Raw genomic sequence first — 12,628 nt, forward strand, 5'->3', positions numbered from 1 at the left:
GAAAATTTTTAAAATAAATTCATGAATTTCTTGCCAAACTCTAATCCAAACAAGTTAGAGTTAGACAATAAATAGCAAATAGCTGATGATGGGTATCAGCAAGATACCCGAAACATTACTCAATGTATATTAGTTTAGATAACACCTAAATAAAATATATTAAAAAACTCCACAGGGTATATTTGGGGAGTTGTAATTTAGATATAATTTTAAATGGATGGAAACCATGTTGACTTAATATATGCCATACTTATATATACAGTTTTTCGATTCTTACAAATTCTAAATTCCAAAAAACTCAGTCCTTCCAGGACTGAGTTGATTCAGGAAGTGGGCCAAGTCTTTATGACAATATTAAGTCCAAATTTGGAAGTTCTAGTGGGAGAACATTTAGTGCTGGTCACGGTCAGACAGGGGTTTAAGGCTAAAAATAACCTTTATAATATTAAACCAGAAGGAGTAACCCAAGGCCAGCCAAGTAACTTGTGAAAAAGTTCTGCATTTTTTGTTGATTGAAACTTCCAATTTTACTCAAGTTATTCTTGAAGTGATATTTTATAGTTTTTACAAAGCAACTGTATGAAAGAACTAGACTGATGCAGCACAATCCTTTTTCCAACTTCATTTCCTAGAGCAGGGGTGGCCAACTTAATTTATGATGCGATCTACTTTTTTCCTTCAAAATGTGCCATGATCTACCATCTCAAAAATTTCATTGTAAAAGGTTAAAAAAGTTAATCAACACATATTGAAAAATGTTGTTTATAAATTTTAAAATTCAATACAGTTCAGAATTATTTTAAATTCACACGTATTTAAAATTTTAATTTATGCAAAGTTTATCTTCATGTCACCTGCCAAGTTTTCAAAATCGGGGATATACTGTGATAAGGTCAACTGTAAAGAATCTTCTGTATGTAAGTACGTAAGAGCACAGCAATTCTTCATCTTTGTTTGTTTCGAATACAAAAAGGCCGATTCATATAGATATGTGAAACCAAAACAGGAATTTAGAATTTCACTGCATTTTTTTTACATTTAAGTACTTTTCTCGGCAAACATATTTCCAAAACTCTTTCTGATGATCTGGCTTTTAGGAAGATATGTTTTGCAATGTAATAATTTCATTTTCAAGTAATATTTTCTCCATGTGAAAAATTGCAATTTTTTCTGCAATTTATTTCTTATTTAAGTCGACATTAAATGGATAAGAAATATATTGAACAATGTCTTCAATTGTTTTAAAATCACTGAATCTAGTTTCAAAATCGTCCACAACATTCTCAATTTCAGAAACATATTTCTCACTATTAAATTCAAAAACAGGATATTTTTGTAAATGATCTTGCATATTTGCAAAAATGGTAGCATTTTTTTTCTTTGAGATCCTTAACCATTGCCAAAAATTGATATTACTACTAATCATGTCAGTAAATTAGCAGAAATACTACTAATCATGTCACCCATGTTTTTATTTTTTCCTTGTAATTCCAAATTCAGATCGCTTAATTTACTGGCAAAATCTGCCAAAAAAACCAGATCACACAACCACTCCGTATCTTGTAGCTGCTGATAATCATCTCCCTTTTGATCAACAAACTTTTTAATTTCATTCAGCAAATTTCGAAATATCTGTAGAAATTTACTTCGACTCAGCCACCTCACATCTGTGTGTAATATCAGATCTGGTTCTTTTTTCAGAGTTGAATTTTGAAAAGTCTCCTTTGAAGAGATTGTCCTCTGATGGAATTCACGATTTTGAAGGCGATGTATATAACACTTTTAGTATTTAATCTTTTGCTGGCTAACACTTGTTGGTGGATGATACAGTGGTAACTCAAAAAAAAACTGGGAATTCATCCTTTTGGCACAATGCGATGAATCTGTTAAGATGCGCCGTCATTGCTTTAGCTCCATCTGTTGTTACTGATACGAGCTTAAATAGTGGTAATTTAATTTTTTCAATAAAATGTTTGAATGAGTTAAAGATCTGACGACCTCTAGTTCTTTCTTTTAACGAAACGATACCCTGCAGTTCTTCTCTAGTGGCAGAATCATCAAAAACCATAAGAATAAAAATGAGCAACTGAGCTGTATAACAGACATCTGTAGATTCATCCAGTTGTAAAGAAAAGGACACGCAGTTAGCAATATCAGCACACAATTGTTCGCTCACATTTTTACTCATTTTTTCAATGCGTCGCATCAGTATTTCGAGATAATTGCAGATCTTGAAGGGCATTTTAATTTCATTTTTGTTCTTAAAACTTTCAAAAAGAGAATCTGTTATTTTTAAAAATGCATCTGATGAACTGACCATCAGAAAATGATTTACATTTTTTTGTAAGAAGAATTCTCACTTTAAATGATGCTACAGTAACTGCCTTAGAATGTAAATTGGGTGTCATGAAGAAATTTTGTTGCACGAATAATCTGGATTTAAGTTCTAATTTATTTTTTAAAAAAGGTCACTATTCAGCGGAAAATCCAATTGGTATTTACCATGGAGTGCATTGAAGTGCCTTTCTAAATTTCCTTTTTTAGGTATAGCCATGGAAGCAATGAAAATCAAACAGCAACATTTTTCTTTCACCATTACAAAAAAGTATTCTAGTTCCTACTCTTGATGAAAATGATACATTTACTCTTTTTTCATTGTATTCCTTTTAAATCAAAAAGGTATTAAATTAACATAAGGTATTATTCCTTTTAAATCAAAAGGTATTAAATTAATATAAGTACTGTCCAGTTGTTGAAACAGCAAAAGCTGTTTCGCGCAGCTTAGTGTTTACCAATGAGAACACTAAGTTGCGCGAACCGGAAAAATATTCTGTCTGAACAGCTAACGTAGGATAATTGATAAGGAGGATTCCCGAATGAGGAAATTGTTTCCAAAATAACCAGACAAACACACCACCGTTTATTGCTCTGTTTGGTTATAACCTTATAAGAAACAGTTTTGAATGCCTTTGTGATATTTCTCTAAAGCTATTTCTGGAGGTCACGACCATAAAACAATTTGCACTTTCCGGTTTATTGGGCTTTTCTGTTAGTGCAATCTAATTATAAACAGGTAGTAAACTCAATCTTATTGCATTTGCAATAAGACTGACAGCTGCAATTCTGTGGTATTTTACGTTATTATGGCGAAATGTGTTTCTCCTCCAATGAAATCTTCAATCATGCAAAAAAATAAAAAAAAACAATGCTGGTAGCGAAACCCGCTGTGCAATATAAAATTCTGGTAGTATACCTGACCATGCAAATCGAGGGATGACTGTATATTTAAAATTTGTCGTGATCGACCTAAATTAAAGCCACGATTGACTTGTTGGCCACCCCTGTCCTAGAGTAATAACAAATAAAACCCTATGGATTAATAGAAAAAAAAAAGGAGTCAATGCTGTTCTAATTCAAGTAAATACACCAGCTGTACACCTAAACTTTCTAAATAAAGCATAGTTCTCAGCTTTAAGAGGATATTAAATTTAGGGCTTTCCCAAAGAGAGAAAAAAAAAAAAAAAGCTGAAAACAAGTGATTGGAAAAACATGACAATTCTTAAGAGTTGCCAGAAAGGAACACCTCTTAAAAGATGTTCCCTGTAGTTATTTTCATTAAGAGTTTTGAATACATTTTTTTATATAAAATACTGAATTCATTTTATGACAAAGTAAAGTTACTCATTGTTTCATATACACACACATGAACATTTTAATCTGTGTGTGTGTGTGTTAAAACTGAAGTCTTACCATTTTGATTTTATAATTTCAAAATTTAAATTTTATTTAATCAATTGCTTTTTCCCCCCTCAATGGGAAAGCTGTTCCCTATCACTGGTTTAGTCTAAAAACATCAGTACTTACTTCTGAACCAAACAAGTTTTATTTGAATAAGAAAAAAAAAAAAAAAAAAGCAAGTAGGCATCAGGACCTTTTAATTGAAAAATTGGGTGGGGGTGGGCGTTTTCATTTTCAAGGTGGTGAAATTAGGTGCCTATTAGTTCCATGTTTATATTTTATGACCTGCAGTGTTTTCTCCCCATCCCCACTTGTTTTTAAAGAGAAAAGGTTTACAAATACATACACAATATGTAAGCAGAAATATAGGTAGAATTTTTTTTGAAATTGTGTTCTTGACCACTTTTCTGCACTAGAAAATGAAAGTGACTGCTAGTTTCATGTTTATATTTTTCTGACTAACTTTTTTTTTTCTGCTTTCAGCAATTTTTTTATGTAAAAAGCACAGCATTTTTAAATATTTAAGGTTTTTTTTTTTTTTAAATTAAAAAAAGCTAAATAAGTATAGAAATCTAAAGAAAAGATGGTATACTGCCAACAGAATTCAAAAACTTTTCACAAATAAAAACTGGTTTGTCAACCTGTGATCAATAACCTTTAACCCTTACTTTGAATTTATTATTATTATTTTTTTTTACCATCTAATATAATACCCCCCCACCCCCCCAAGCCTATGGATCAGGACATTTCAACATTTAAGGTCTACAATATTAGGACAACATTTTGATACTGTTACAACAACAAAAGGGTATAGTGGAATGATATTAAAAGTTTTGGAAAGACCATGACATTTTAAAATCTATAAAGCTTTTAAAATGTAATGGTCATTTAAAACATTAGCATTGCTTGGAATGAAATTAAAGAAATATAGTAGAGCATCGATAACCCAAACTAATTGGGACCAGGGGTAGTTTGAAGTATTTTTGATAATTTCGAAAATCTGATCAAATCGGTCAGATTTTCGAAATTATCAAAAATACTGTTCAGGAGAATAAAAAAAAAGTTTAATAAGTTTAGAAATAAAAATGAAGTTTTACTTATATATTTTTATTCATAGGTTTGGTTTGGATTTTATTGGCACATTAGCAACTGAGGCTATAATGTGCCAATTTATTCATAGGTAACAAAACAAATGGAACTTTCAGTCACAATAACACATATGTATAGGCCTTTAACAAAAATAATTACTTATTTTTGCTGCACCATATTCAAACTTTGTTTCTTTGCTGCCAGACCACTCACTTTTTTCAGCAAGAGTAGTTGAGTTGGACAGGATTCAGTTTGTTGCTCGTACCTAGCAGTCACAGGTAGCAGAGTTTGTAGAATCGTCGTCATCCCCACCCAGAGTGGAAAAAACCTGAGTTCAAGTCCTGTCGATGATGCGAGGAATTTTTATGGGCCTTTTTTTCACAATGTGGCTGAGCTAGTCTGTTTCAGGCAAAGGTAGCATAGTTTTTTCTCCCTGAAACCCAGGTTTACCATCCACCAAAGCAGAAAATCGATCAAGAGAACATGCAATTTACAGACATTATACACAGAGCAATATGGTTAGTTGCTGATGCTCCCAAAACCAAACTACAACAAATAGCATCTTCGAGGGATGGGTCATACATAGTTTCTTTTTTTTTACCATCATCTGAATCAAGTTTCAATGCTAACTTTAAAATTTTTTCCTTGTTATTTATAATTTCTGTTATGGTTGACTCTCCAAACAAGTAAAATTTTGCTAACGAAAAACCGCTTTTGTCCTTTGAAAGTGTATTTAAAATCTCAATCTTTGACTTAATTGTTAAAAATTTCTACTTCCTTTTAAAAGATGAAGATCACCACAACTACAGCACAGTACAATTAAACTCTGTAAATGTTCAGAATCTCTTCATTCCTATATCTAAACTTCATAAACTTTATTTTATATCTCATTTGCATGTATCATGTTGCAATATCTGCATGCCCTGTTATTGATTGATGCTTACCTTTTTTTGTTTTAGATTTAACAACCCCCAAACAGTAATATCAGATTACAAAATGTTATGTTTAGTTAACTGTATGTATATTAATTAAGTATATCATTTAAGTTTAATAATTTGTAAGATAAAATAAAAGTATAAATTTGTGCTTTATATCTTCATTTTTATATATATTTTACATCATATTCCTGTGGATCATATTCCTCTGGCTTTCGCTTGTTACAACTGCCATTTAATAGAATCAAAATTCAATTTGCAAATGTGATCACAATAACCGGTGCTTACTGTATTTAATGGCACCAGCATAAAAAATAAATAAATGCCGACTTGTTCAGATTATTGATGTTTGGATTTAATGCTCAACTGTAAATACAAACAGGATGTGATAGAAATTGTGTCCACAGTTACCTGTTGTTGGTCTTCTGGCAGTGATCAACAACATGTAACTGGACCTAGAAATGGACGAGGTTGGCATTCAGGAAAATTTACTAACAGCAGTAAATTTCACAGAAAAGAGCTCACCAAGCAACAAATGATGGAACTTCTGTCAGAGCAGAAAAAGAATGAAGTCAGTCAAGCAGAAGGAATCCTTAATTTCAAGGATATGGCTAAAAGTTAACCATTTGAGTAGGCCTTGGCTGTGTTAGAAAAAAAACAAGATCTGACTGTGTTGAGTCAGAATTTTAAATCACGTTATTCAATTCAGAAATGAAATATTTCCTTGAATCCAAAAATACCAAATTTTTGGAAAAATTAAGACATTTTGGTATGTGGAGCTGATTTACTCTGCTGATATTTTTTCTGAACTCAATGGGAATGAGAGCAAGCAAATGAATCCATGAAAATTAGTTAAAACTGATAATTTTCAGCATCTTCAAAAAACTGGACTTTTGGAATTTTTTTTTTTTATATTTTTACAAGTTTCACTACCTTGTAAGAAGATGACACTTTCTTAACAGTTAAAAACATTACACATCTGAAAGAATTAGTTATTACACGTCTGCTCTGCAATCAACTTTCATCAGTTACTTCCTTTTTATTTCTATTTAGTAAAAAGAGCGAGTGATTACACTTTGGTTCTCCACAGATTACTTTAACAATCCATCAAATGTTAGTCTAGAAGTGAACAACTTAATCAAGTTATCTTTCAATACAAGAATGAAAATGAAATTTTACTCTTTTTCCAACTGCTTTTGGCTATCCATGGAAGAAAATCTTGCAATATGTGAAAGAGTTTTGGATATTTTTCTACCTGTCAACTTCCTATCTGTGACAGTGTTTACAGCTATAAAAACACTCAAATCAAATAATTTTGTAAAAATTGGAAGATCTCAACATCTGCCTATCAATTGTCAGGCCCAGAAATGAACACTTGTATTGTGTACCTGTCACAAGCCTTCCAACTAACGTTCATATCATATTTTTGTATGATATGAATTTAAAATTGTGATTATTACTAAAAATAAATGAAAAATAAAAAATGATCAAATATCAGTTTGCATTCACAGATACCATTTAACTTTAGCTGAATTTTAAAAAAATTCAACTAAAGGGAGAATAAAAATCGGCACTGAATATATTAAGGGAGGTGATAAATTTTCATTAAGAACCCTGAAATTCATCAGCCATCTGCTTTGAGATAAGTGTTTGACAATGAATGAAAGAAATTGTGTCAAGTGCTGATACTTGTTTATTCTCATTGTAACCCCAGAAAAATCAACCAGTAATTTCTGCAACGTCATCTGTGCAAACATCAATATTTTTATTCCAATAGAAACCTCTGATTGAAAAGTAGTTATCAACAACATCAAATATTTCAACACTTATTATTTGGGATTCTAATTCTGAAATAATGTCTTCTTGAATTTCAGTAGCAGACAAACTGGCAGAACTAGATTGTAAGAATTCTCCATAGTCCCAATAATTCTCCCAAATTGAGTGATTATGCTCAGCTATCAACAGTGATTTATTGAATACGATAGAGCAATCTGTTGGCAAACAATGGAGAACTGCTTTGATATTGTTGATATCAAACTCTGAACACGTCAGACCAATATTACTTGCCATACAACTGTGCAATGGAAACCAGGAACCAGGTTTCCCATGACTTCTGTCCTTTCAGTATACAAACATTAACTATTATAAGCTTCTTTAAAATGAAAAGTCAAAGAACAGTCTTCTTTGGATTCCTTTTTCAGAAATCAAAAACTGCTTCAACTCCTAGACAAAGATTCATACATACCCATTTAGTCACTTAAATCTGAAATTAATCTTGATGACCCTGATAGTCTTGGAAATTCCAAGAACCATTCGATGGCTTGGAAGCATTACAACTAAAGCAATTCATGTCTTGTGTGCACTGTAAATTCAGTTATATTCATAGTGAGGCATATATATATATATATATATAAAAAAATTAAAACCCTTAAAAATAGGCTTGTTTCAACGTAACACTTTTCCAATATTTAAAAACAGTGAAACACCATTTTCTGAGCAGAAATAACCTTTTAGAAATAACATCTGGAACAAATTCCCCTGGCTTCCTTCTAATGACAATGGACTTACATAATGACTTGGTTGAATCTTCACTGTACAATAGAAAGTTTATTATCAGTGCAGTACCTACTCTACCTAAGCAAATTAAATAATTATTAAATGTTTACTTCCTATCTTTAAAGATTTTTTAAATTAAGTGAATAATTAAATTTATAGGTCCAAATTAAATAATTTTATAGCACTAAGAGCCTAAGAAAAAATTAACCTATTTCATTCATCCTTGTAGGAAAACTAGCACAACCCTAGAATTCATTTAGAGCTATTTTTTCAGAATCACTTGAGTACTAAGAGAAATTTGCTGTCCTTTATGTCATACAAAGGATACTGATGTTGTGAAATGATTACTAAAATTAAAATAATGCATAGAGTATAAAGCAAACATAAGGTATTTTATGGTATTTCAACAGAAATGTCAGCACTCTGTCTACTGCCTAGCTATTGCTAAGGGAGGAGCAGATGAATATACCAGCTAGACTTTGTTAATCCACCAGTGTAGTATTGATCTTCAGATTTTTTTTTTTTTTTTTTTTTTGCCTCTTCCATGCAAATAAGTATTCTCCAATTAAAGCTTTAAGTACCATCAAGTAACAGAATCACACTTAGATGATTGACAATAAATGTTGAAAGTCAAAACATTAATCATAAATCCGACAGGATAAAAATGCAAACTTGTTCAAAAGAAACACTTTGAAATGCAAACAGGATCAAAACACAAACTGGTTAGAATTCTAAAAGGATTAAAACACTGAAAATCCATAGTAAGCTTTGTTGGGGTCATCACATAAATACCATTTGTACTATGTATATCTGTTCAAGCTCTATTCCTGTAGCTATATGCCTTACTCAGTATAGGGTGCCATCTGGGGTTTACAGGATGAAGAAAAATTTTTTTCGGCTTGTCACATGGAGTTCGCATATATTATCCATATATCATTATTTAGTAATGTAGCTAGTTACTTTGTGCACCTTTACCTTGTGATTGTATAAATTTTTTCCCCCCAGGGTGAGAAAACACTTCACTTCCACAGCTAGTGTTGCTGCCATAGATATTCTCTGCATGATCTCATTGATAGCTGATATTGCAAATGTTTCATACTTTCACAATTTTTTTTTTTTTTTTTTTGAGTTGAAAAGCTGCTTTGTCCCATTTGATGACTTTGCCTAAGCTGTGTATATTTGTTCAGGATTTTTACTGCTGTAAAAAAGTGCCAAGAGTGGGACTGAGCACTTCCTCTCAGTTGTACAATCAACTAGTTTCCACAGAATAAAAAAAAGAAGCTACTCACCTCCCCTCCCTTAGTCTATCATAAACATTCTTTTCATAATCGCAGGAATTTCTCCAGATTTGGACCTGAACTCGTTAAGGTCCAAATCTGTACCTTAACGAGTCATAGTGTCAACTTTTGCTTTTGTGTGGGATGAAGCCATTTTACCAGATTTTACTTGAGCTCTATGCATTTTTGTTTGGGCTATCTCTGATATTTCTATATTTGTAGATGTGCTCACTGTATTCGAATTCTGCATTCCTGATCAGTGGCATCACATCTGATATTCTTCTAATTGGGATATTTATTCACATTCTGACCACAGGCACTTTGGCATGTTGACACAATTAAGCTGTTTTGAATTTTTGGCATTCAGAGTTGTCAGAATTTTGGAGTAGTTTGTTTCAAATTCTCATATTTTGACCCATTTGGCATTCCAATTGCCAGCATTTTAATTTTCAGTTGCAAGAACCAAATCTGAATGTCACACATCATGCTGACTTAACATTACACTGAACAACCCACATCAATTGGGTATACTATTTTAGGTTCTACATGCTTCTTAATCAAATGATAACTACCCCATTCAGTCTCCCTTTTTTGTACATGTACTCACCATATTCAAATTCTATCCCCTCTATGTTAGAGTGGCACCACACATCTGATATTTCTATAATGTCCCCCCCCTTTTTTATGTGAACCCCAAACACGAGAGGTATTAGAACCTATAGTACTTAGTACAGTGCTTGGGTTGGAGGTTGAGAAAACAAAAGAAGATATTTGTTGACATTGGACTTCTGTAGATTGTAATTTTCAGGAAATACATATGAAGGAAGGTTGTTCCAGAAAACGGCAGTTGAATGAATAAATGAGGAAGATGAAAAGTTGGTTCTGTGGGTTTGAAGTTGGACAGTAAATGGATGTTGGCTGGTGGCGGCACATGTTCGGACTGTTTTGAAAGAGAGAGCGGGAATTAAAAGAAGCCAATTCAAAAGAACAGTGCCCATGTAAGTATCTGTTTGTTATTTGTTGTTATTTGGTTTTTAGAAGCATTAGCAACTAAGGCCATATTGCTCCGAGATATGCGGTGGTCATTTCCTGACCTTTCCGCATCCTCCGTATTTGGTGGTGACGGGCTCGAACCCCAGTCTAATCAAGAAGCGTGCTATGCACTGCTGCTTCTGCTCACCTGGCTATGGAGGCGCCTGGAGTATCTGTAGAAGAGGCATGCAGCAGAAACAGTACGTCTATGAGAAAGCAAGTGGAGAGACTCTGTTAGAGATGAATCATTAATTAATCTAACTGCCCTCTTCTGAATGGAATCAAGAAGCCTGAGAGAGGGTTTGGGGGCACCACCCCAAATGTGGGAACAATATTCCATGGCAGGGCGGATTTCCAATTTATACAGAGTGAGCGAGAGGCTGTTTGGAAGAAAAGTAACACCAAGAGCAAAAGAGAAAACAAAGTTTTTTAGATGCAGAGGAAGCAATATTTGTAATGTGCTTGTGCCAAGAGAGATTAGAAGTCAGAGTAATCCCCAAAAAAGATATCATTTTGATTAGAAATCGGAGTGTCACTAAAGATAAACATAGAAGCAGAAGAATCCTTTTTGCGAGATATAAGACAAGACTGAGTTTTAGAAGAGTTGAAATCAACTAAGTTGTCTTTGCCCCACTGGAGAATTACCTGAAGATCGGCATTTAAGGAATTGGTAGCAGATTTTCGAGAAGTTGAAGCTGATTGAGCGGGACAAGATTTCTCAAAATGGAAAGTGGGATGCAATGTGCTATCATCGGCAAAACTATGGATAGGATTTCCAGTCAATGGAAGAAGGTCATTAATATACAAGAGGAAAAGAGTGAGAGAAAGAACTGAACCTTGGGGGACACCGGCATTAGTGAAAAAGTTAGAAGACAGAGATTCATCTACCATCACCCTCAGTGAGCGATCAGAGAGAAAACTGGATAACCAATTACTAAAAACAGTTGGCAAACCATAAGCTGGAAGTTTGTTTAGAAGACCTTTATGCCAAACACAATCAAAAGCCTTTGATGAGCAACTACTTGTGTTTCACCGAACCTTTCCACTGAATTAGTCCATAAATGGGTAACATAAGCCAGAATATCACCAGTGGATCGACACTGATGGAATCCATACTGGCGATCGTTGATCAGACGGAAGGTTTCTAGGTAGTTTAAGAGTTGGTTAATTGATTTCTCCATTACTTTAGAAAGAGTAGAAGTAATTGCAATGGAACGATAATTGGATGGGAGGGATTTCTCACCCTTTTTAGGAACTGGCTGGATATGGGCAAATTTCCAAGCAGAAGGAAAAACACCTTTGGAATAAGAAAGTGAAAAAAAAAAAGCAGCAAAGAATAGGAGTAAGTTCAGGAGCACAGGTTTTGAGAACAAGTGGAGAAATACCATCAGGACCTGGAGCTTTCTTAGCAGCAAGATTCATCAAAATCCTTCTGATATCCTTTTGATGGAAGACCACAGGAGGCATTGAATGGAGTGTGTTGGGAATGGTGGGAGTTCTTTTACCAAGATCATTAATATATGAGCTGGAAGAAAAATGGGATGCTAGCAGGTCAGCTTTATCCTTGGCTGAAGTGACAACAGAACCATCTGGTTTGGACAGAGGTGGGAGCAGAGTTGGGAAAAAGTTGCAGCCAATAGCTTTGGCAAGAGACCAGAATGCTTGGCTACCATTAGGACAAGAAGCAAGTTTTCTACTCTTGGCCTGTTCAAACTCTAGTTTGGACTGATTAATAACTGCTTTACAATTGTTGCGAGCTTTGGTGTAAGCAGAAAATGAAACTGAAGAATTAGAAACAAGCCAATTATGATATGCAACATTCTTCTCTTGAACAGCCTCAGCAAATTTAATGGAAAACCAAGGTTTTCCAATAAATTTTCCAATAAAGGACGAGATTTTAAAGTGGAGTGTGGGATAAAGGATTCCATTCCTGCAAGAATAATTTCACTGACACGATCTGAGCAAACATTGACATCAGAAGTTTTGAAACAGTAATCTGAC

At 33.5% G+C, this 12,628-nt stretch overlaps 1 protein-coding gene across 1 annotated transcript in view; it reads right to left on the reverse strand.

Moving 5' to 3' along the window:
* LOC150079691 (histone lysine acetyltransferase CREBBP-like) overlaps window positions 1-12,628 on the reverse strand; it is a 487,331-nt gene that overhangs the window by 400,303 nt on the left and 74,400 nt on the right. The gene's annotated exons all lie outside the window — the stretch shown is intronic.

The sequence above is a fragment of the Mastigoproctus giganteus genome, chromosome 10 (assembly GCF_048544385.1).
Source record: "Mastigoproctus giganteus isolate SK-2022 chromosome 10, ASM4854438v1, whole genome shotgun sequence".
In the NCBI taxonomy this organism is placed as follows: Eukaryota; Metazoa; Arthropoda; class Arachnida; order Uropygi; family Thelyphonidae; genus Mastigoproctus; species Mastigoproctus giganteus.